Genomic DNA, 22,583 nt, shown 5'->3' with positions numbered 1-22,583 from the left:
CCACTCTTACCCAGTCCAAAGATCAGGGCTTGATCCATCACCGTTATTTATCTCACTGCCCCATCCCAGCTCAGAACCTGGCTATATGCAAATCAGTCTGTCCCTGGCCCAGTGCATCATGGGAACAGGGCACGGTGGGAGAGGAGGCCCTCTCCAAACAGTTTATAGTGGAGCGGGCCCATCGCTCCCTTGGACCTCAACCCCAACCGGGCACTCCACCGAGGCCCATCATAGCACGGCTGCTCAATTACCGTGATCGAGATGCAGCATTGAAAGCGGCAAGAACGAATCAAAATCTCAATTATGAGGGAGTATCCTTCTCCATCTACCCGGACTTTACTCCAGTTGTCCAGGAACAACGCAGGAAATTTCTAGCCGTGAAAAGGAAGCTGAGAGGATTGAACATCGACTATGCACTGCTTTATCCTGCCAAGTTACGCGTGACCCACCAGGGCACGCAACACTTTTTCTTGAACCCGCAACAAGTCGAGGATTACATCAAGACCCTGCCGAAAAGAGACAAAAGAGCTGCACAGGCGGATGGCGGACATGATTCTGGAGCGGAATGAACTGAGTTGGTCGCTTTCTTTTTGCTGATTTATTTGGACTACTTTCTTGGATTGTTGCTCCTGGCATGGCCCTCAGAAGTGTAGGGCTGGGTAGTGCTGCAGGCCCTGTAGCATGCCAGGCCCCCACCCCCCGCTCTCTCACTCGCCCGGACAAGGACGGTAAGAATGGTGGTAACTGCGGTGAGGAATGGCGGGGGTGGACGACGGTGCACCTCTAGAACCCCGAATGGGTGTACCCCACTGGACTTACTAAATGCACTTTTACTGTTGTGTTGTTGCGGGTTTGATCGGGGAGGGGGGTGGGCACCGGGTACTGGCGAGTTGGGGGCGCTTCAGTGGGAGGGGGAGGGGGGGAGTTCTGCAAGGGGTCAGTTCGTACTGGTCTGGTCCATGGATTTCACTGTCCACGAGTTGGGCCTGTGGCCCCGAGTCATAGTAATGCGATTGCCAACTCCTCTTTCTGTGTGTCGCTGCACGAGACGGGGTAAATGGATTGCCGCGTGGACGGCTAGGCGCGGAGGCCTGATTGCTGAAGGACGAAAGTTGCAATTTCTAGTGTTGAATACCTGGGTTTGCACTGGGTTTAAGTTTTTGTTTTGTTGTCGAGCATGTGCACCTTTACCTCATCGACCTTCTACCCGTACGGGGGTGGACTGGTCAACTGTTCTTGATATGAAGGGAGGGTTCAGGGACCGCTGTTTGTGGTGGCCAGGGCTGATATGGGTCGCTGATACTACTGGCTGTACGAACTGTTGGTTCATATTGATTGTTCTTTTATATGGTAAACTCTTGGGATGGGGGACACTTGTCTGAATGTTCTTACTTGGAATGTACGGGGCTTGGGGGATCATCGGAAGAGACGACACGTTCTGGGTTATTTGGATAGACATAATGTGCACATAGCATTTCTGCAGGAAACCCACTTTGCACCCCACAGGACACAAGCCTTTGGTAGCAGGTGGGCTTCAAGTACTGCGTTCTCCTCGTATTCCTCCTATGCCCGTGGTGCTGCAATACTGGTTAAAAAATCAACTCCCTTCCATATGGCTAGCATGAAAGCGGATGTACAAGGGAGATATTGCCTGATGTGGGGTAGATTAGGCTGTGTGACAGTAACCCTTGCATGTTGTTATGGCCCTAATGTGGATGACCCGCAATACTTCGAAACACTCTGGGCTGCTATACTGGAAGCGGGGTCGCAACACATCATATGGGGGGGAGACTTCAATGTTACAGTGAACCCGACCCTGGATCGCTCACACCCGGCCCCGCACCACTACACGAAGGGGCGGGAGGTGTTGCGCGCCATTTTGGAGGAGAATCACCTAGTAGATGCTTGGCGTGCACACTGCGGGCCGAAAGAGGAGGGGACGCATTTCACGGCACAGGCTAGGTCTTGGGCCAGGCTTGATTATTTTTTTCTGACTACACACCTCTATGCCACTGTCACATGTGCACGACACCTCCCCAGGACATATTCGGATCATGCCCCGGTACTGGTCGCCATGCGTGGGGCTGAGCTGGGCCCCCCTGTTACCACGTGGCGCATGCAGGCTGCAATGCTGTTGGATGAGGAATTTAGAGAGACACTGCGCGAGGAATGCTTAGATTTCTTTAAAAGAAATAAGGGATCTGTGGATGCAGTGGAGACTATCTGGGATGCATTCAAGGTCACACTGAGGGGTTTCTGCATTGCGAGGGGCTCAGGGGTGCTTAAAGCTATCCTGACTCGTTTGAAGGCACTGGAAGCAAGACTGGGTCAGGCGGAGGAGGCCCTCCGAACACACCCCACTAATGACACGCTGGCAGAAATCAGGGATTTAGTTACTGAGTACTCAGAAGAAGCAGCGCGTGAGGCAAAATTTAGACATAAATACTGGGTGGCGCGGAAATATGGAGAAGGTGAAAGGCCTGGGAAAGTGTTGGCTGCTACGGTCCGGCATTTAAGGGCACCTACTGCTATCCTGGAGCTGGAAACTGCCGAAGGGCTGCTGCTCCGAGACTCCACGCAAATACTTAACGAGTTTGTGGGCCATTACAATACCCTGTACACCTCTAGGAGAATAGGGGGCCCGCCTTTAGACGACTACCTCGCGAATGTCGCGCTTGGGTGGTTGAGCGATGCTCAGCGGGCCTTTTTAAGTGCCCCGTTTGAGCTTGACGAGGTCAAGGAGGCGATCATGAGTATGCAGTCGGGCAAGGCCACAGGACTAGATGGCATCCCTATTGAATTTTACAAAACGTACATTGAATTCATGGCCCCGGTACTGCGGGAGGTCTATGAGGACGCTTTGGAGGTGGGGCATCTCCCCGCATCCATGAGAACTGCGCTGATCATCTCCCTACTCAAGCCCGGGAAGCCCGCGTCACACTGTGACTCGTATAGACCCCTCTCTTTGTTGACGTGTGATGTGAAAATACTTGCTAAACTTATTGCCACTCGAATTAGTCTGCTGCTGCCAAACCTGATCCTCCCGGATCAGGCGGGCTTTGTTCCAGGGAGGGCTACATCCCACAACCTCCGCACATTTTTTTCTGTATACGACTCTGTACATGAAGATCTGCCCATGGCGGCCATCTTTTTAGATGCCACCAAGGCATTTGACTCCCTAGAGTGGGATTACGTCTTTGGGGTACTGAATCGCATGGGATTCCCGGCCATCTTCATTTCCTGGATAAAACTGCTATACACACGACCCGCGGCCAAAGTCCTTGTTAATGGGCAGCTCTCCCCAGAATTTGAGATCTCTCGAGGGACGAGGCAGGGGTGCCCCTTATCCCCCCTGCTTTTTGCGATTGCCACGGAACCCCTGGCTGCTAAACTGAGGCAACACTATAAGGATAGCGCGCTGCGTTGCTTCCAGCGACAAATACTCATATCCATGTACGCAGATGATATCACGCTGTATGTCCGACACCCTCGGGATAACCTACACCCCTTACTTAGGGAATTCATTAGGTTCGGGACCCTCTCGGGAGTGCAGATAAACTGGGCCAAATCGTGCATCTTCCCCCTCACGGCGGCTACACAGGCCTTCCCATTGGAATATCCGCTCACTTGGACTGACGGCGACTTTAAGTACCTTGGTGTTCATATCGAGAGGGACCGGGAAGCACTTATGAGAGCGAACTATGGCACTGCCATTAGTAGGATCGAAGACCAGGTTTCGAGGTGGGTGACGCTTCCCCTGTCGATGGCAGGCAGGGCTTCCTTGATTAAAATGATTGTGCTTCTGCAGCTGCTTTACCTGTTCCTCAACATACCTTTTCACCCTGGTACGTACTTCTTTAAAAGGCTTAGAACTGAAATGCTTAAATTGGTGTGGGGTGGGAGGCAGGCTAGGCTCAAATGGGAGGTTCTGACACGGCCATATGTGCGAGGGGGGTTCGGTGTACCTGATTTTGAGCTATACTTCAGGGCGGCCCAGGCGCACTATGCTTACTTCTGGGTGAGGCAACCGAGATACATGCCACAACTGGCTGCGGAACACTGGCTGGCGCACCCCACGCCTGTAGAGGGAGCTCTGTATGCCGTTGTGGAAGGGAGGGATAAGACCCCGAACACTTTGTCTAGCACTATCACGGCCTGGTTGCGCATTTGTGCCTCACTAGGACTGCAGTTCCTCTACGCTCCATGTATGCCCCTAGCATATCACCCACAATTGCTGCTACTGCAGGAAACTGGCTTCCGGCGTTTACTATCTAAAATCCATGTACACACGTGGGGGGATCTGTATCACAATGGCGAGTTCCGCACCAGAGATCACTTGTTTGGTACAATACGCCCTACCTCACTGGAGGTGTTTTACTACATGCGCCTGCGGCATGGGCTGCAAGCCCTTACACCTGATTTTCCGCGCGAGCCACCAGTCCTCATACCCCTGCAACACATACTGCAGTTAGAGAATCCGTATAAACTAGTGTCCACGCTGTACAGATCAATTAGAACCCACATTGACTACACCACGCTTCCTGCCAAGGCGAAATGGGATCAGGAACTGCCTGCTCCCCTCACCGATAAACAATGGGAATTTAGCTTATTACAGACAGAACGTATCTCATCCAGCAGCAGGTATAGAATCATCCACTACAAATTTGTGCATAAATTGTACTATACCCCGGCTCGCTTATGCAGATTTGGGCTGCGAGACAATGATAATTGCGACCGGTGTGGGACCCCTGGGGCTGACTTCTTACATCTTGCTTGGGACTGTGCCGGTGTACGTCAGTACTGGGATCAGGTATTTCAGGCCCTCTCTACAATGATAAATGTTACGGTGATGCCGACTCCTGAGATGGCGCTCTTGGGCTGTGTAGAACCCCTGCAGGCGGCTCACCGCAAATATGTCGCGTTAGCCTTGTTGCTGGCCAAGCGGAGGGTGGCCTGTAGATGGGGCAGGGGGAGGGTGCCCAAATTTAAGGAATGGATACGGGACCTGGTGTATTGTCAGGAACAACTTCACACTTATGCGGAGTTACTACCGCTCTCATCCAGGCCGACTGATATCTGGGCCCCGCTGCAATGCTACCTGATAACAGAAGCATCGAGTGAAGATGAATTGTGAGCTATAATGATGTTCTAGGCGTGGAGGGGAGGGCGAGATGAACCGTTGTGGGACTATCTGCAGCTAAATGTGACTTGTGATTGCACTATGCACTTTATCCCCCTTGATTTGTCCCTGGAACTCTTTCCACTCATCCATATACCGTACATGTCCATGGGCCACATGGTCGCCATGAAGTGCTGTTCCCCCCCTCCCAACCTATGCTTGTCTGTGGTGCGCATGCTTACAATGTTGTTTTGTTCTTTTTAACTGTTCTTATCTTCACCAAAAACCGACAAAAGTAAGACGCATTTATATGCTATCTATACATGTACTGTTACCATCGATATTGTATTTATATGCAGCTCTACAACGCGGGATTGACTTCTGACCATTGTTTTATTCGTGATTTATGTGATGTGCTATAGCAGCCGGCCTCCGGGTTGTGGCAGTATGCTGTGTATACTTAACAGTACTAAATAAACGTCTTGCACCAAAAAAAAAAAAAAAATAGCATTAAAACAGAACATATTACAGGCTGCATATAAGCATCACATGTAGAAAAGAAAATGTGGCGCAAAATGTCAGTCAAAACACTTAAAGAGTATCTAAGAACAATAAGAAATGCAAGTCTAATCAATAATTAAATAATTTGCAAAAATCTCCCATTAAGAGAAATAAATGCATAAGACAAATAAATCTTTTCAAACTAGTTAATTAGTCAAAGCATAAACTTGGAATTTTAGCATCTAAATCTAAAAAAGCTTCTGTATCTGTTGCTACTCTCTGCCACTCTGAGTTACACAAAGAGTGAGAAAACCCGCCCTTCACAGACCACAGAGGAATGTGATGTGCCTTGCCAAAAATATGACGTGTAAGAACTTCCCTAAAAAAATATGAGCAAAGGAACCCCCCACCTGACTCTCCTCGGAAGCAATCTCACCCCAGGCTGCACCCGTGACGATCACGTACCTAACCCATATAATGTCTGGTTTAATCTGTTCCTTCTCTCAAGAGCTCACATGCCCCGCTAAAGCTGAAGATCCTAAAGCCAACCAAGCCTCCAAAGAGGTCATTATTTATACTCTAATTCTTGGCAGACTACACAAAAATGTTTAAAATTCAGAAAAGCTTGTACCTGATTGGTTAGCCACGATGGCAAGAGGTCTCCCTATCCTGGCTCATTGAAAATTCTACAGCATACCAGTTTTAACAAAAGAAGCGCAAATGATTAATACATTTATATGTTTTTGCAACATTTACTAGGAAAAAATGTTTCAGTCTGATTTTCCTTCCTGCCATATCGCAGGCAGGAAGGATACTTTAACTAACACTGGTAAATTGGCACAATCACAAGAATGTACAGTTCACAGTGGCCTTGACGCATTCGTGTCTTGAGGCAAGTTGGCACAATCTGAGCATGCTCTCTTCTTTTAATGCAAGTCGCAGCCTTGCTGGATTCACAGGCAGCCATTTAATTTTAGGCCCAAAAACAAAACCAACACAAAAGAGTATAAACTTTATGTAAATCAACCCATTATGTTTCCCAACTTCATACTAATATCCTTTATAAAATATTTCCTAGCAAAGCTATTAGTTTTTAAGCAGCTTTTCTTATTATTTGTGCACAACATGCAAAAATAAAAATGTGCAACCTAGCATTATTTATGCATTAGTGTAAATTTTAAAAGTGCACACAGTTAATACACTCATAGCAACATGCTCTAATGTTTTTAGATAGCTTTTCGTGCAAAAAAAGCATTTAGCCCCATGTCTAGTGTTTGGTGCATTATTAATTCACACACATTATAAAAGAAGTGTTATAAACTGAAATATATATATATATATATATATATATTTTCTCTCCCCAAATGCCGGTAAACAAGAACGGCTGTCACAGGGCGGTCCCGCCAGGCCACCGGCAGGCACGAAATGTGTATCCCAAGATTTTCTCCACGTTTCAAGAAGAAATGCAGGACACCCAGAGCTTTTGTGAAGGTATTTTATTCACAGCAGACGGACAAGGTCTCACGACGCGTTTCACCACTTAAGGCTTGATCACGCTCGTCTCAAATGTGCTGTCAGCCATATTTAAACCCACAACACCACGTGTAAGAGCATTCAATGCGTCAACTGGACGGACATGTTGTAACGGTGTGAACAAACAGAAATTGGTTCAAAATTTCATTATAATGCATTTGAACAACCGTAAATTACTTATTCATTGATGTTTATAATTAATGACCTATTTATAATGATTATTATACATTATAGAGTCCAAATGAAAAAAAGGAAGATAAGTTAAAATCACCTTCATAATTCATTAAATAAATCTGTTCACATTGTTTGAAAAGGAATGACAGCAAAAAGCCACTCTTCACACAAAATCACGCAAAATAAGCGGCACTCCGCCGTAGAAATACAACACTTGACGTGATTGGTCGCTTACATGAAAGCAAAAATACCATTGGTTACCATGTTACTATGGCGCATGTAAACACCACGAAAGATCTTACTTTGCGAAAATGTGACGTGGCATTTCTGTCAACAGTTACATGTGTGGACATAAACGGGCTTCAACCAATAAATTGCTGGTCCAAAAATAACATATGTTCCAACTTAGATATATAATAATTATGCATTGCGCAGTACCGCCCAAGTGGGCATGCCAACATTAGTACCGCCCCAGTGGGCAAATGGGTGGAAGTCCAAGGACAGATGTGAGGTCCATTCCCATAAGAATGTTAAAGCCATGTCCATCATAGTCTCACACAGTTCACATTGTCATCAATCCGTCCGTTGATATGCATTGAGTGAAATCTAAAACAATGAAAATTATGACATTAAAATAGAGTTGAAGACCTCTGACATATTCAATATTATCTAATACATTTATTCATGAAGATGTATTGCCAATTCTTCACTCGTATTTAACCCTTTAGGACTGAGGCAATCGAAATCGACGATGTATTTTGATTCCAATTTTCTCAAAGACAGTTCTCTGTTACCTCCACGTATACCAAGATCTACTGTGTCAATAACCACCATGCGGACCAGTTTCTCATTCTGCATGTGTTTCTCACAAAAGTGTCTTGCTATGGGGTATTGCTTGTTGTTATTGTGGATTGCACGTAGATGTTCTAGAACCCTTTTCTTGGCTTCGTGTGTGGTACTACCCACATACCACTTGTCGCAAGGACAGATTAATACGTAGATGCTGTAAGGTGTGTTACAAGTTAGATGTTTACGTATAGTGAACTGTCTATTGGTATTAGGTACCGTCAAAGACGTACAGTCGAAACTTTGTTTGCAAGCTTTGCACTTACGACATCGCTTAAAGCCCCCTTCATGTCGATTATTATCAATAACCCTGGAAGTGACATAGTTGTGGCTTAACTCATTCTTGAGTGATCTCCCTTTCTGAAAAGTAATCTGGGGGTTATCACTCAAATGTTTTTTCAGATGCGTGTCGGTATGCAAGACATGCCAGTGTTTTTTGAAGATGTTACGAATTTGGTTGGCTTGCCCTGAAAAGGTTGTGATGAATCTCACCTTTTGTTCTTCTGATTCCACTACTCTGGGGTGCAACAGTTCCTCTCTATTTTTGCCTTCAACGCGTTCTTTGGCTCGAAGGATCATTTGTTTAGTATATCCTCGACAAAGAAAACGTTGGCACATGATCTTGCTCTCTTCTTCATAGGCTGCCTGAGTATTACAATTCCTCTTCGCCCGGAGGAGTTCTCCGTAGGGAATACTGCAAACCAGATTTCTGGGGTGACAGCTGTTGGCATTTAATATGCTGTTACCCGCAGTGGGTTTGCGAAATAATCTGGTATTGAGTTGTCCATTGAGGACTTCTACCTTAATATCTAGAAATTCCACAGTATCTTTACTGAAGTTGCCCATGAGAGTTAGATTAAGAGTGTTACAGTTCAATTTGCCTATGAATTCGGACAGAGAAGTTTCACTGCCACACCAAATGAAAAAAATGTCATCAATGTATCTAAGCCACAGGGCTACGTTGTCAAATTCCGCCATCTCCCGGACGACCTGCTCCTCCCACCATCCCATGTATAGATTAGCATAGGATGGCGCAAAGCAGGTCCCCATGGCTGTGCCCTGTGACTGTCGATACAAGATTTCGTTGAAAAAAAAGAAATTGTTTTTTAGACAAAAGTCTATCATAGACAGAATCATTTCAGAGTGTCTCAGATAGGATACTGATCGGGTTTTCAAAAAGTGTCTAACAGCCTTTAAGCCAGACTGATGTTGGATGCTGGTATATAGACTGTTGACATCTAGTGTGACCAGGATGTAATCTGCCTCCCAGTGAAGACCGTTAATAGTTGTCAAAAAATGGGTTGTGTCTTTGATGTAAGACGGTAAGGCTAGCACATATGATCTTAGGTAATGATTGATGTATTTGGATGTATGCTCTAAGAGTGATCCAATAGACGAGACAATGGGGCGACCAGGAGGTGTAATGGGGTTTTTGTGGAGCTTGGGAAGAAGGTACAATATAGGTGTCTTAGGATGGGCACAGTATAGGTATTGAAATTCTTCTCTTTCTAACAGTCCCTTGTCCTGCCACTCAACCAATAGTTCCCTGAAAGCTATATTAGATCTTATCAGTTCATCACAATTAACTTTACAATAGCATGCAGTGTCACTCAATTGGCGTAATCCCTCTTTGAGATATTCTTCCTTATCTAAAACCACCACATTTCCCCCTTTATCACTTTGTCTGATAACAATAGTATCATCATTTCTGAGATTATCCAGAGCTATTGTTTGTTCCAATTTCAAATTTTTACTCTTCCAAGATGCCTTTTGGTAACGGATTTTCATCAGATCTTTTAAAACCCCTTTCTCAAAGATTTCAATGGCATCACATTGAATTGCTGGTAGAAAGATAGATTTAGGTTTAAATTTGGAACCAGGATTGACTCCAACATCCATCCCCCAAATATCATAGTCAAAAATGTGGTTTCCAGCATCTGAGTTAGGGTCAATGATCTGTAATAGTTCTAAATCACTCATATCAAGATTGCTTATAGTGGTTGCAGTACTCACAGTTTCCCCAGTCCTGGGTTTCGTCTCAAACCATTTCTTCAGCTTGAGTTTTCTGGAGAAGAGGAACAGGTCTATCCGGGTGTCAGCAAAGTTCATATTAGATGTAGGGCAAAAAGAGAGTCCCAACTCTAAGGTGCTCCTTTCGACCGGTGTCAGGACTCTTTGGGAAAGATTAATAACTGTTAAATTCATTTCGTATTTTTGCTCCGTGTCGACATTCCCATTGGAGCCTTGTTTCCGCCTTGCCCTCCTCTTTTTGGCTTGCTTGTTCCGGTAATTCCGCCTCTGTTGCCACGTCCTCTTCCCCTTTGCGGAGTCGTATCTTGATATGTTTCTGCTCGAGTTTTGTTCAACATCTGGAACTGGATTAAAAAGTTGGGGTTTTTTGCTGTCCCCATTGTCACATCTTGGTTGCCCTCTGTATTGGATGCATCCGACAGGTTCCCATCTGAGATATCACTCTCAACCACTTCTTTTGCTGGGCTCGTTATTTGAATTGCTAAGCCAGTGCTTTTGTCAAATAGGTGGTCATACTTTTTTTGGAAAGTCAGAGTCCGACCACATGCATAGTCTTTATAATCACGGATAAACTTGCGTTGCTTTTTCGCTGTTATTTCTTCTTCAAGTTTGCCCATTTTTGTGGTCAGTTTGTTGAGGAATTCTTCCAACGCCTCTTTTGACATCAGCGCTCTAATTTCAGCCATTAGTTCATCTATTTCCACAAGGATTTTCGCTCTATCCTTTAAGGCATATTTCACTAATATGCGCATCATCGTCATTGAGCAGGATGCCGAATTATCCGACCATTCCTGAAGCATGTCGGCATCTGGATCCTCATATGTGGGGATAGTGAATATTCTTAGTCCCCTCGGTACCCGTTTCACCTCTATGTATCGTTGTAGGGACTCTGCTTCCCACCACTTGCCAAGTTCTTTTTTATGTAACTTCTCCAGTTTGTTTAGTTTCGACTGTAGGTTTAATTCAGTACCTATATTGGTAATGGTAGGTCTCTCCTCATTGTTGGTTTTGGAATCAGTGAAGAATAGCTTGTCAGCGGTCTTCTTCCGACGAGCATCCAATTCGTCTGCCATGCTCGATTTGGTAAAAATATCCAGATAAAAGCTCTGTGCACCTCCTTGCGTCGGTAATCCCACTGTAGATACAAAGAGATGCTCCCAGCCTGTTCCAACGTACTGTGCCGATATGGTATTGAGAGCAACGCGTTCTGGTAATCTGGAACCCGCGAGCTGCACCCGTATCACGAGTGTTACTTACGTTCTCCGTTTCCCGCCACGCGTTGGCAAACGATCGGCAATAGTAGTACAGTGTTCGTGTCTACAATGGATTTTACTGCCTTTCGAAAAATAAGCAACTTCCACGATCCACACGCTGGTAACAGGGTCAGCCAACTTGTTGCACAAAGTTTCTCTCCCCAAATGCCGGTAAACAAGAACGGCTGTCACAGGGCGGTCCCGCCAGGCCACCGGCAGGCACGAAATGTGTATCCCAAGATTTTCTCCACGTTTCAAGAAGAAATGCAGGACACCCAGAGCTTTTGTGAAGGTATTTTATTCACAGCAGACGGACAAGGTCTCACGACGCGTTTCACCACTTAAGGCTTGATCACGCTCGTCTCAAATGTGCTGTCAGCCATATTTAAACCCACAACACCACGTGTAAGAGCATTCAATGCGTCAACTGGACGGACATGTTGTAACGGTGTGAACAAACAGAAATTGGTTCAAAATTTCATTATAATGCATTTGAACAACCGTAAATTACTTATTCATTGATGTTTATAATTAATGACCTATTTATAATGATTATTATACATTATAGAGTCCAAATGAAAAAAAGGAAGATAAGTTAAAATCACCTTCATAATTCATTAAATAAATCTGTTCACATTGTTTGAAAAGGAATGACAGCAAAAAGCCACTCTTCACACAAAATCACGCAAAATAAGCGGCACTCCGCCGTAGAAATACAACACTTGACGTGATTGGTCGCTTACATGAAAGCAAAAATACCATTGGTTACCATGTTACTATGGCGCATGTAAACACCACGAAAGATCTTACTTTGCGAAAATGTGACGTGGCATTTCTGTCAACAGTTACATGTGTGGACATAAACGGGCTTCAACCAATAAATTGCTGGTCCAAAAATAACATATGTTCCAACTTAGATATATAATAATTATGCATTGTGCATAATTATTATATATCTAAGTTGGAACATATGTTATTTTTGGACCAGCAATTTATTGGTTGAAGCCCGTTTATGTCCACACATGTAACTGTTGACAGAAATGCCACGTCACATTTTCGCAAAGTAAGATCTTTCGTGGTGTTTACATGCGCCATAGTAACATGGTAACCAATGGTATTTTTGCTTTCATGTAAGCGACCAATCACGTCAAGTGTTGTATTTCTACGGCGGAGTGCCGCTTATTTTGCGTGATTTTGTGTGAAGAGTGGCTTTTTGCTGTCATTCCTTTTCAAACAATGTGAACAGATTTATTTAATGAATTATGAAGGTGATTTTAACTTATCTTCCTTTTTTTCATTTGGACTCTATAATGTATAATAATCATTATAAATAGGTCATTAATTATAAACATCAATGAATAAGTAATTTACGGTTGTTCAAATGCATTATAATGAAATTTTGAACCAATTTCTGTTTGTTCACACCGTTACAACATGTCCGTCCAGTTGACGCATTGAATGCTCTTACACGTGGTGTTGTGGGTTTAAATATGGCTGACAGCACATTTGAGACGAGCGTGATCAAGCCTTAAGTGGTGAAACGCGTCGTGAGACCTTGTCCGTCTGCTGTGAATAAAATACCTTCACAAAAGCTCTGGGTGTCCTGCATTTCTTCTTGAAACGTGGAGAAAATCTTGGGATACACATTTCGTGCCTGCCGGTGGCCTGGCGGGACCGCCCTGTGACAGCCGTTCTTGTTTACCGGCATTTGGGGAGAGAAACTTTGTGCAACAAGTTGGCTGACCCTGTTACCAGCGTGTGGATCGTGGAAGTTGCTTATTTTTCGAAAGGCAGTAAAATCCATTGTAGACACGAACACTGTACTACTATTGCCGATCGTTTGCCAACGCGTGGCGGGAAACGGAGAACGTAAGTAACACTCGTGATACGGGTGCAGCTCGCGGGTTCCAGATTACCAGAACGCGTTGCTCTCAATACCATATCGGCACAGTACGTTGGAACAGGCTGGGAGCATCTCTTTGTATCTACAGTGGGATTACCGACGCAAGGAGGTGCACAGAGCTTTTATCTGGATATTTTTACCAAATCGAGCATGGCAGACGAATTGGATGCTCGTCGGAAGAAGACCGCTGACAAGCTATTCTTCACTGATTCCAAAACCAACAATGAGGAGAGACCTACCATTACCAATATAGGTACTGAATTAAACCTACAGTCGAAACTAAACAAACTGGAGAAGTTACATAAAAAAGAACTTGGCAAGTGGCGGGAAGCAGAGTCCCTACAACGATACATAGAGGTGAAACGGGTACCGAGGGGACTAAGAATATTCACTATCCCCACATATGAGGATCCAGATGCCGACATGCTTCAGGAATGGTCGGATAATTCGGCATCCTGCTCAATGACGATGATGCGCATATTAGTGAAATATGCCTTAAAGGATAGAGCGAAAATCCTTGTGGAAATAGATGAACTAATGGCTGAAATTAGAGCGCTGATGTCAAAAGAGGCGTTGGAAGAATTCCTCAACAAACTGACCACAAAAATGGGCAAACTTGAAGAAGAAATAACAGCGAAAAAGCAACGCAAGTTTATCCGTGATTATAAAGACTATGCATGTGGTCGGACTCTGACTTTCCAAAAAAAGTATGACCACCTATTTGACAAAAGCACTGGCTTAGCAATTCAAATAACGAGCCCAGCAAAAGAAGTGGTTGAGAGTGATATCTCAGATGGGAACCTGTCGGATGCATCCAATACAGAGGGCAACCAAGATGTGACAATGGGGACAGCAAAAAACCCCAACTTTTTAATCCAGTTCCAGATGTTGAACAAAACTCGAGCAGAAACATATCAAGATACGACTCCGCAAAGGGGAAGAGGACGTGGCAACAGAGGCGGAATTACCGGAACAAGCAAGCCAAAAAGAGGAGGGCAAGGCGGAAACAAGGCTCCAATGGGAATGTCGACACGGAGCAAAAATACGAAATGAATTTAACAGTTATTAATCTTTCCCAAAGAGTCCTGACACCGGTCGAAAGGAGCACCTTAGAGTTGGGACTCTCTTTTTGCCCTACATCTAATATGAACTTTGCTGACACCCGGATAGACCTGTTCCTCTTCTCCAGAAAACTCAAGCTGAAGAAATGGTTTGAGACGAAACCCAGGACTGGGGAAACTGTGAGTACTGCAACCACTATAAGCAATCTTGATATGAGTGATTTAGAACTATTACAGATCATTGACCCTAACTCAGATGCTGGAAACCACATTTTTGACTATGATATTTGGGGGATGGATGTTGGAGTCAATCCTGGTTCCAAATTTAAACCTAAATCTATCTTTCTACCAGCAATTCAATGTGATGCCATTGAAATCTTTGAGAAAGGGGTTTTAAAAGATCTGATGAAAATCCGTTACCAAAAGGCATCTTGGAAGAGTAAAAATTTGAAATTGGAACAAACAATAGCTCTGGATAATCTCAGAAATGATGATACTATTGTTATCAGACAAAGTGATAAAGGGGGAAATGTGGTGGTTTTAGATAAGGAAGAATATCTCAAAGAGGGATTACGCCAATTGAGTGACACTGCATGCTATTGTAAAGTTAATTGTGATGAACTGATAAGATCTAATATAGCTTTCAGGGAACTATTGGTTGAGTGGCAGGACAAGGGACTGTTAGAAAGAGAAGAATTTCAATACCTATACTGTGCCCATCCTAAGACACCTATATTGTACCTTCTTCCCAAGCTCCACAAAAACCCCATTACACCTCCTGGTCGCCCCATTGTCTCGTCTATTGGATCACTCTTAGAGCATACATCCAAATACATCGATCATTACCTAAGATCATATGTGCTAGCCTTACCGTCTTACATCAAAGACACAACCCATTTTTTGACAACTATTAACGGTCTTCACTGGGAGGCAGATTACATCCTGGTCACACTAGATGTCAACAGTCTATATACCAGCATCCAACATCAGTCTGGCTTAAAGGCTGTTAGACACTTTTTGAAAACCCGATCAGTATCCTATCTGAGACACTCTGAAATGATTCTGTCTATGATAGACTTTTGTCTAAAAAACAATTTCTTTTTTTTCAACGACATCTTGTATCGACAGTCACAGGGCACAGCCATGGGGACCTGCTTTGCGCCATCCTATGCTAATCTATACATGGGATGGTGGGAGGAGCAGGTCGTCCGGGAGATGGCGGAATTTGACAACGTAGCCCTGTGGCTTAGATACATTGATGACATTTTTTTCATTTGGTGTGGCAGTGAAACTTCTCTGTCCGAATTCATACGCAAATTGAACTGTAACACTCTTAATCTAACTCTCATGGGCAACTTCAGTAAAGATACTGTGGAATTTCTAGATATTAAGGTAGAAGTCCTCAATGGACAACTCAATACCAGATTATTTCGCAAACCCACTGCGGGTAACAGCATATTAAATGCCAACAGCTGTCACCCCAGAAATCTGGTTTGCAGTATTCCCTACGGAGAACTCCTCCGGGCGAAGAGGAATTGTAATACTCAGGCAGCCTATGAAGAAGAGAGCAAGATCATGTGCCAACGTTTTCTTTGTCGAGGATATACTAAACAAATGATCCTTCGAGCCAAAGAACGCGTTGAAGGCAAAAATAGAGAGGAACTGTTGCACCCCAGAGTAGTGGAATCAGAAGAACAAAAGGTGAGATTCATCACAACCTTTTCAGGGCAAGCCAACCAAATTCGTAACATCTTCAAAAAACACTGGCATGTCTTGCATACCGACACGCATCTGAAAAAACATTTGAGTGATAACCCCCAGATTACTTTTCGGAAAGGGAGATCACTCAAGAATGAGTTAAGCCACAACTATGTCACTTCCAGGGTTATTGATAATAATCGACATGAAGGGGGCTTTAAGCGATGTCGTAAGTGCAAAGCTTGCAAACAAAGTTTCGACTGTACGTCTTTGACGGTACCTAATACCAATAGACAGTTCACTATACGTAAACATCTAACTTGTAACACACCTTACAGCATCTACGTATTAATCTGTCCTTGCGACAAGTGGTATGTGGGTAGTACCAAACACGAAGCCAAGAAAAGGGTTCTAGAACATCTACGTGCAATCCACAATAACAACAAGCAATACCCCATAGCAAGACACTTTTGTGAGAAACACATGCAGAATGAGAAACTGGTCCGCATGGTGGTTATTGACACAGTAGATCTTGGTATACGTGGAGGTAACAGAGAACTGTCTTTGAGAAAATTGGAATCAAAATACATCGTCGATTTCGATTGCCTCAGTCCTAAAGGGTTAAATACGAGTGAAGAATTGGCAATACATCTTCATGAATAAATGTATTAGATAATATTGAATATGTCAGAGGTCTTCAACTCTATTTTAATGTCATAATTTTCATTGTTTTAGATTTCACTCAATGCATATCAACGGACGGATTGATGACAATGTGAACTGTGTGAGACTATGATGGACATGGCTTTAACATTCTTATGGGAATGGACCTCACATCTGTCCTTGGACTTCCACCCATTTGCCCACTGGGGCGGTACTAATGTTGGCATGCCCACTTGGGCGGTACTGCGCAATGCATAATTATTATATATCTAAGTTGGAACATATGTTATTTTTGGACCAGCAATTTATTGGTTGAAGCCCGTTTATGTCCACACATGTAACTGTTGACAGAAATGCCACGTCACATTTTCGCAAAGTAAGATCTTTCGTGGTGTTTACATGCGCCATAGTAACATGGTAACCAATGGTATTTTTGCTTTCATGTAAGCGACCAATCACGTCAAGTGTTGTATTTCTACGGCGGAGTGCCGCTTATTTTGCGTGATTTTGTGTGAAGAGTGGCTTTTTGCTGTCATTCCTTTTCAAACAATGTGAACAGATTTATTTAATGAATTATGAAGGTGATTTTAACTTATCTTCCTTTTTTTCATTTGGACTCTATAATGTATAATAATCATTATAAATAGGTCATTAATTATAAACATCAATGAATAAGTAATTTACGGTTGTTCAAATGCATTATAATGAAATTTTGAACCAATTTCTGTTTGTTCACACCGTTACAACATGTCCGTCCAGTTGACGCATTGAATGCTCTTACACGTGGTGTTGTGGGTTTAAATATGGCTGACAGCACATTTGAGACGAGCGTGATCAAGCCTTAAGTGGTGAAACGCGTCGTGAGACCTTGTCCGTCTGCTGTGAATAAAATACCTTCACAAAAGCTCTGGGTGTCCTGCATTTCTTCTTGAAACGTGGAGAAAATCTTGGGATACATATATATATATATATATATATATATATATATATATATATATATATATATATATATATATATATATATATATATATATATATGTATATATTTATATATATATATATTTTTTTTCTAAATATGCAACAAGCCAAAGTCTCTTAAGACAGGGACAGGGTTGTAGATTACTAGGAAATGACCTGGGAAGACAGAACACATTCTATGGTTATTCTTCACAACTAAAAAGGACACTTATATCACAAGTTTTGTCTACACTGCAAAAACACATGCAAATTCAGCAAAAGCATTTCAGACTGACTAGGCCTCATTTCATGTCTTATGTGCCATGTGCTTTAACTTGCACCAAAATGTGTATGTCAATTTAAATGCAGTCTGTCTGAAGCACAAAAATAAAGCAATGCCTGACTGCAGATGAAATCTGCTCCATCAGTTGTGTTTCTTTTTAAAAAACAAGCCCAATTGATTTATGAATGTCTTTTTGAATTATCAAAAATAAGCAGAATAAATGCTCAAAAACATCAGAATTAGTGGTCTCAGGTTTATCACGAATATTTAAAATAAACCTCCCTTGACACCTTTCTCTGATTTCAATCCTTCTGTAGTTAGCAGGGTGGAGCGTGAACCTGATTTGTATATGGGGTTTAAGATGCTCATTCGCCTGGAGTCAGGGATCGTGTATGTTGCTAGCACATTTGTGAAAAGCTGAGTTAGGATACCAGACCAAAATGAAGGGTCATGCTTGAATAGAGCGTTTGGCAAACCGTTGGGCCCTGGAGCTTCTACAGGCCTCAAGTTTTGTATGATTTTAAGGACCTGCTCTTGTGAAATCTGCGGGGAGAATTCTGATGGTTGACTTAGCTATGTCGTGGGCAATTCCTGCGTTTGAGACTCCATAATTTGCTATGCCTGAGGGTGGAATAGAGTTGTTGGTATGTTCGATATGGGCTCTCCAGGTGTCCTCCATTAGTTCCGAGTTGAAATGTCGGTTCTTGCCATTTGATAGCTGGTTGATTACTTCCCAGAAGAGCTTGGAGTCTCTTTGTTTGCTGGCATGGTGTAGTTTTGCCACGAGAAGTTCTCTATAATCTTTCTTGGTCCCCTTGATGTCCCTTTTTAGGTATTTTCTTGATTTTGACATTAAGGAAAGAATATCCTGAGGGGATTCTGAACCTCGGGTTCATAGTTGTCATAGGTATTTATTCAGATGATTTTTTGTTTCCTTAGATTGTAAGTCAACCAAGCTGCCCCTGCTACTTTTCGGCGGTTCCCTTGTCTTGTGAATTAATTGTTTAGATCAAGAGTGAAAGATACCCAGACCTTTATACATAATGATGCAACTTTGAAACTCTCCAAAAGAGCAGTGCATGTGGCCATGATTTTTGCGATGTTTCCAAGTGAGTAGTTTCAAGTTATAGCATTGCATTTGTAGTGACATTGCTTTGTCTGTTATTGAGTTTGCCATCTTTATGAGCAAAGAGAAGGTTTGGGGTAGTGGACGCTTTCTGTCCTTTCTTTAATTTGGAAGTTCTATATGTATGGGAGAATGTCCTGATCTGTTAGTGTATAGTCAATAGTTGAACCTGTTTTTTGAGTAACCCTGGTATATGCTGGGAGGCTCTCGCGCAAGTCCATTTAGTACGCACATTGATAGCTCTTCCAGCAGAGGTGTGCATCTGTTACCGTGTGTATCACGTCATTTGCTGGATCGAGTATGGCCTATTGATCTTTCTTTACTGCCAGATAATAGGTTCATGTTGAAATCTCCTGACAGAATGATGTTGGCCTGTGGGTGAGCAAGTTTCAGGGTGGCTAGTGTTGATGTTAGAGTCTCGCTACTTGATCTCTTTTGCTTAGCTGAAGGGTGGATGTAGACATTCATTATTAGCAGGCTAACGAAGGGCAAGGCCTCTAATTTGATGCATGACATCAAGGTCGAGTCGAGGTCTACTTCAGAGACTTGCCTTGAGATGAAGGCCGAGACAAAAATAGAGAGGCCTCCTTTAGCTCTTCCGTGTTTCGAGTCTCTCTTTGCCAGATTTAAAAATTCTTTATATCCCACATTTTGTGAAGGGTTTGTCTGCCATGTCTCTTGTAATAAAAGTAGGTCATACTGTTTGATGAAATCCATGAAGTCTGGATCTTCTAATTTTGTGCTTAGGCCATTCACATTCAAGGAACAGATGTTACAACCAATGTCTGGTTTTAATTTCTTTAGTTGAATTTGTGTATGCCGTGCTGTGTTCAATTTATGTTCGACTGCCTATGACCTGTGTGCATGAGTGCTTCGGGTTGAGCGAATGTGATGGTGGTTTCCCTTCCGGCTTGGACTGTGCCCTCTATTGTGCTATGTTGATCCAGGCCTTTCGCACCTCTCGGCATGCCCTCTTGGGGGATTAGTTGTTGCAGCAGGGTTGGATAAAGGGGGGGAGTTAGCTTTTTTATTTCTGTGCCCCATTTGACAAATGAATCCTCCTTCTGCCAGATCTGCTTGGTGATGGAATTGTCGAAAAAAGTTGCTGTAGTGATTTTGTGACCAGTTGAGTCGGGATTGAGTCTGAACTCTATGCTTTCTAAGTTACCAGTGCCGATATGGCTCAAGGAAGGGAGTACTTTCAATAGTTTTAATGATACACCTCTGTTGAGGATGTCATGAGTTCCCCTTGATACATAATGGGGGATGAGGTCCAACTTATTGTTGTTGTTTGTAAAATCAGGAAAGATCGGCCTTCGTTCGGTGTCTTGGCTCTTTTCGGTTTGTTTTTCCTCCGCAATTTGTCCAGGGAAGATTGGGCAGAAATTCTGAACATTACCTGTAATCTTTTGGATGTGTATATCATTGTTCTTTGAGGTCGTTGCTGCGCCGCTTCCCATGCGGTAACTGTGTATTATTTCACGGTAGCTCCTTGCCTCGCTGTCAAGCTTTTTGGGCAGGATGGCATCCTTTAATTTGGTTGTGGTGGGTTCTAGTATATTTCATCCCGATATGGGAGTTGTTTTCATAGTTTGTGTGACCTGGGTTGTTGCCTACCATTTCTTTTCGGTGGGCTTGAATATACTGTATACATTTACTAGCTGCAAGTGTTCCATTATGGGTTGAATATGGCTTTTTGAGGTGGAGGGCTAATTAGTGGATGGGGTCATGTCGGTCTCTAGGCTGACATCCTCAGTGTTTGTGGATGTTACATCGTCTTCACTTTGGGTCACATCTTACTCCTTCGTGGTACTGGTTACGGTCGGTGCCTGCCTTGGTTTTTTCCTTTTCTGGCCTTTCTCAATGTTTTCTCTCCCGCTTGGATAATGGAGCTGTTACTTTTGTTTGATTTGCTGGTGACTCGCTGCAATAATCTATTGAAGGAATGGCAAAGGTGCCTGTGTTGCTCAGGACTTTTGTTGGTTGTGGTGTATTTATACTTCCCAGTGTTTGAGCAAACTTAGTCTCCAATACTTTTGCATTTTGCTCCTTGAAAGGGCTAGGATGAACCTGATCATCTTCCCTCTGTGTTTCTTTTGCTTAATTAGCTGGTGAATTGGTCTTGGAAGAAGTATCCCTGATGAAACTCAATAATTCACACATTAAAGTTGGGACCACTGCTAATTGATCTAATATTTGCGTGCAGTGGCAGTGCCACATTTGGTAAGTTGTTTTTTGATCTTGCTGCACCCTCAAGATCATCTCGTTAAAGTTTTGCAGCTTTCATTCCATCCCCTGAACGTAGATGGCTAGAGTGTTTAAGAGATCCACTTGTGTGTCTAACTTGTCTGCGTGGTAATTCATGGCTTTACTGATAGTATCCAGAGGCTGAGGAGTCTTCCTGAGCTAGAGTGTTGGGAGGAGCTGACACTTGCACCTGAATAGTGCTTTGCCTGTCCCCACACAAAGACTGCATACCCCCCTGTAGTGTGTCTGGAGCCAGAACCAGGACAGGCAGGGTCTGGTGCACTACAAAGTCATTTATTTGGAGTCTCCCTAATTGAAAGGCCAAAATGGGTATAAGTACTGGACCTCTGACACCATATACTCAGAACACTTCTATACTGAAGACATTCTGCCAGGAAGAAGCGCTATTGTGCTGCCAGGAGAGTTTGCCACTTTGCTGCTTGATTTGCTGTATTTGCCTGCTTCCTTCTTGTGTGGGAGTGAAAGGACTGGATTTTACTCGCTACATCCTGCATCTAAATTTTCACCTAGGGCTTGTTTCGGCTTGCCTCCTGTTGCTGAAGTCTGAGGGACCAAAAAGACTTATTCTGCCTCTTGCTACCAAACTTGGGCTCCTCTGCTGTGAGTACTATTCTGCCAAATGATGCCAAACACAGCCTTGGGCGTTTGTGAGGGAGTTTTGATGCTGCAACCAAGAAGCCAGTGCATCAGCTCCAAAGCATAATTTCAGAATCTGCGCTTCCCTGTGAAATCAATGCCTGCACTGAAGCCTTGGTCCCCGCTTGCTGAGTGTGTGACGCATCGACTTCGACTTACAAGACAGTCTCAACCTTGCCAACACATCACCTCTACTTGTACCAAAACTGTGGTCCTGATTCACCTAGTATATAAAACAACAACCTCGATTCAACCGAGCCATGACTTTGCTGCAGCACCTACAAAGAACAGCTGCTGCGGGAGTCTCAACACCACATTACCTATGCCCGTGGTGCACCATCCTGACTCTGAAGCAGTCCCAGCCTGCGTGGCTTCCAACCTATGAAGCACCTTCTGCCCAGAAGTTCGACATAGACACAGTGAAACTGACGCATTGCGCTCTTGACACTGACCCATCATCTACGCTGCATCGCCTCCAGGAACTGACGCATCACCGGCACCCGATGCATCACCTCCTTTGTGCACTGCATT

Source organism: Lissotriton vulgaris, chromosome 4_1, assembly GCF_964263255.1.
Source record: "Lissotriton vulgaris chromosome 4_1, aLisVul1.2, whole genome shotgun sequence".
Lineage (NCBI taxonomy): Eukaryota > Metazoa > Chordata > Amphibia > Caudata > Salamandridae > Lissotriton > Lissotriton vulgaris.
Note: the sequence above shows the minus strand (reverse complement) of the source record.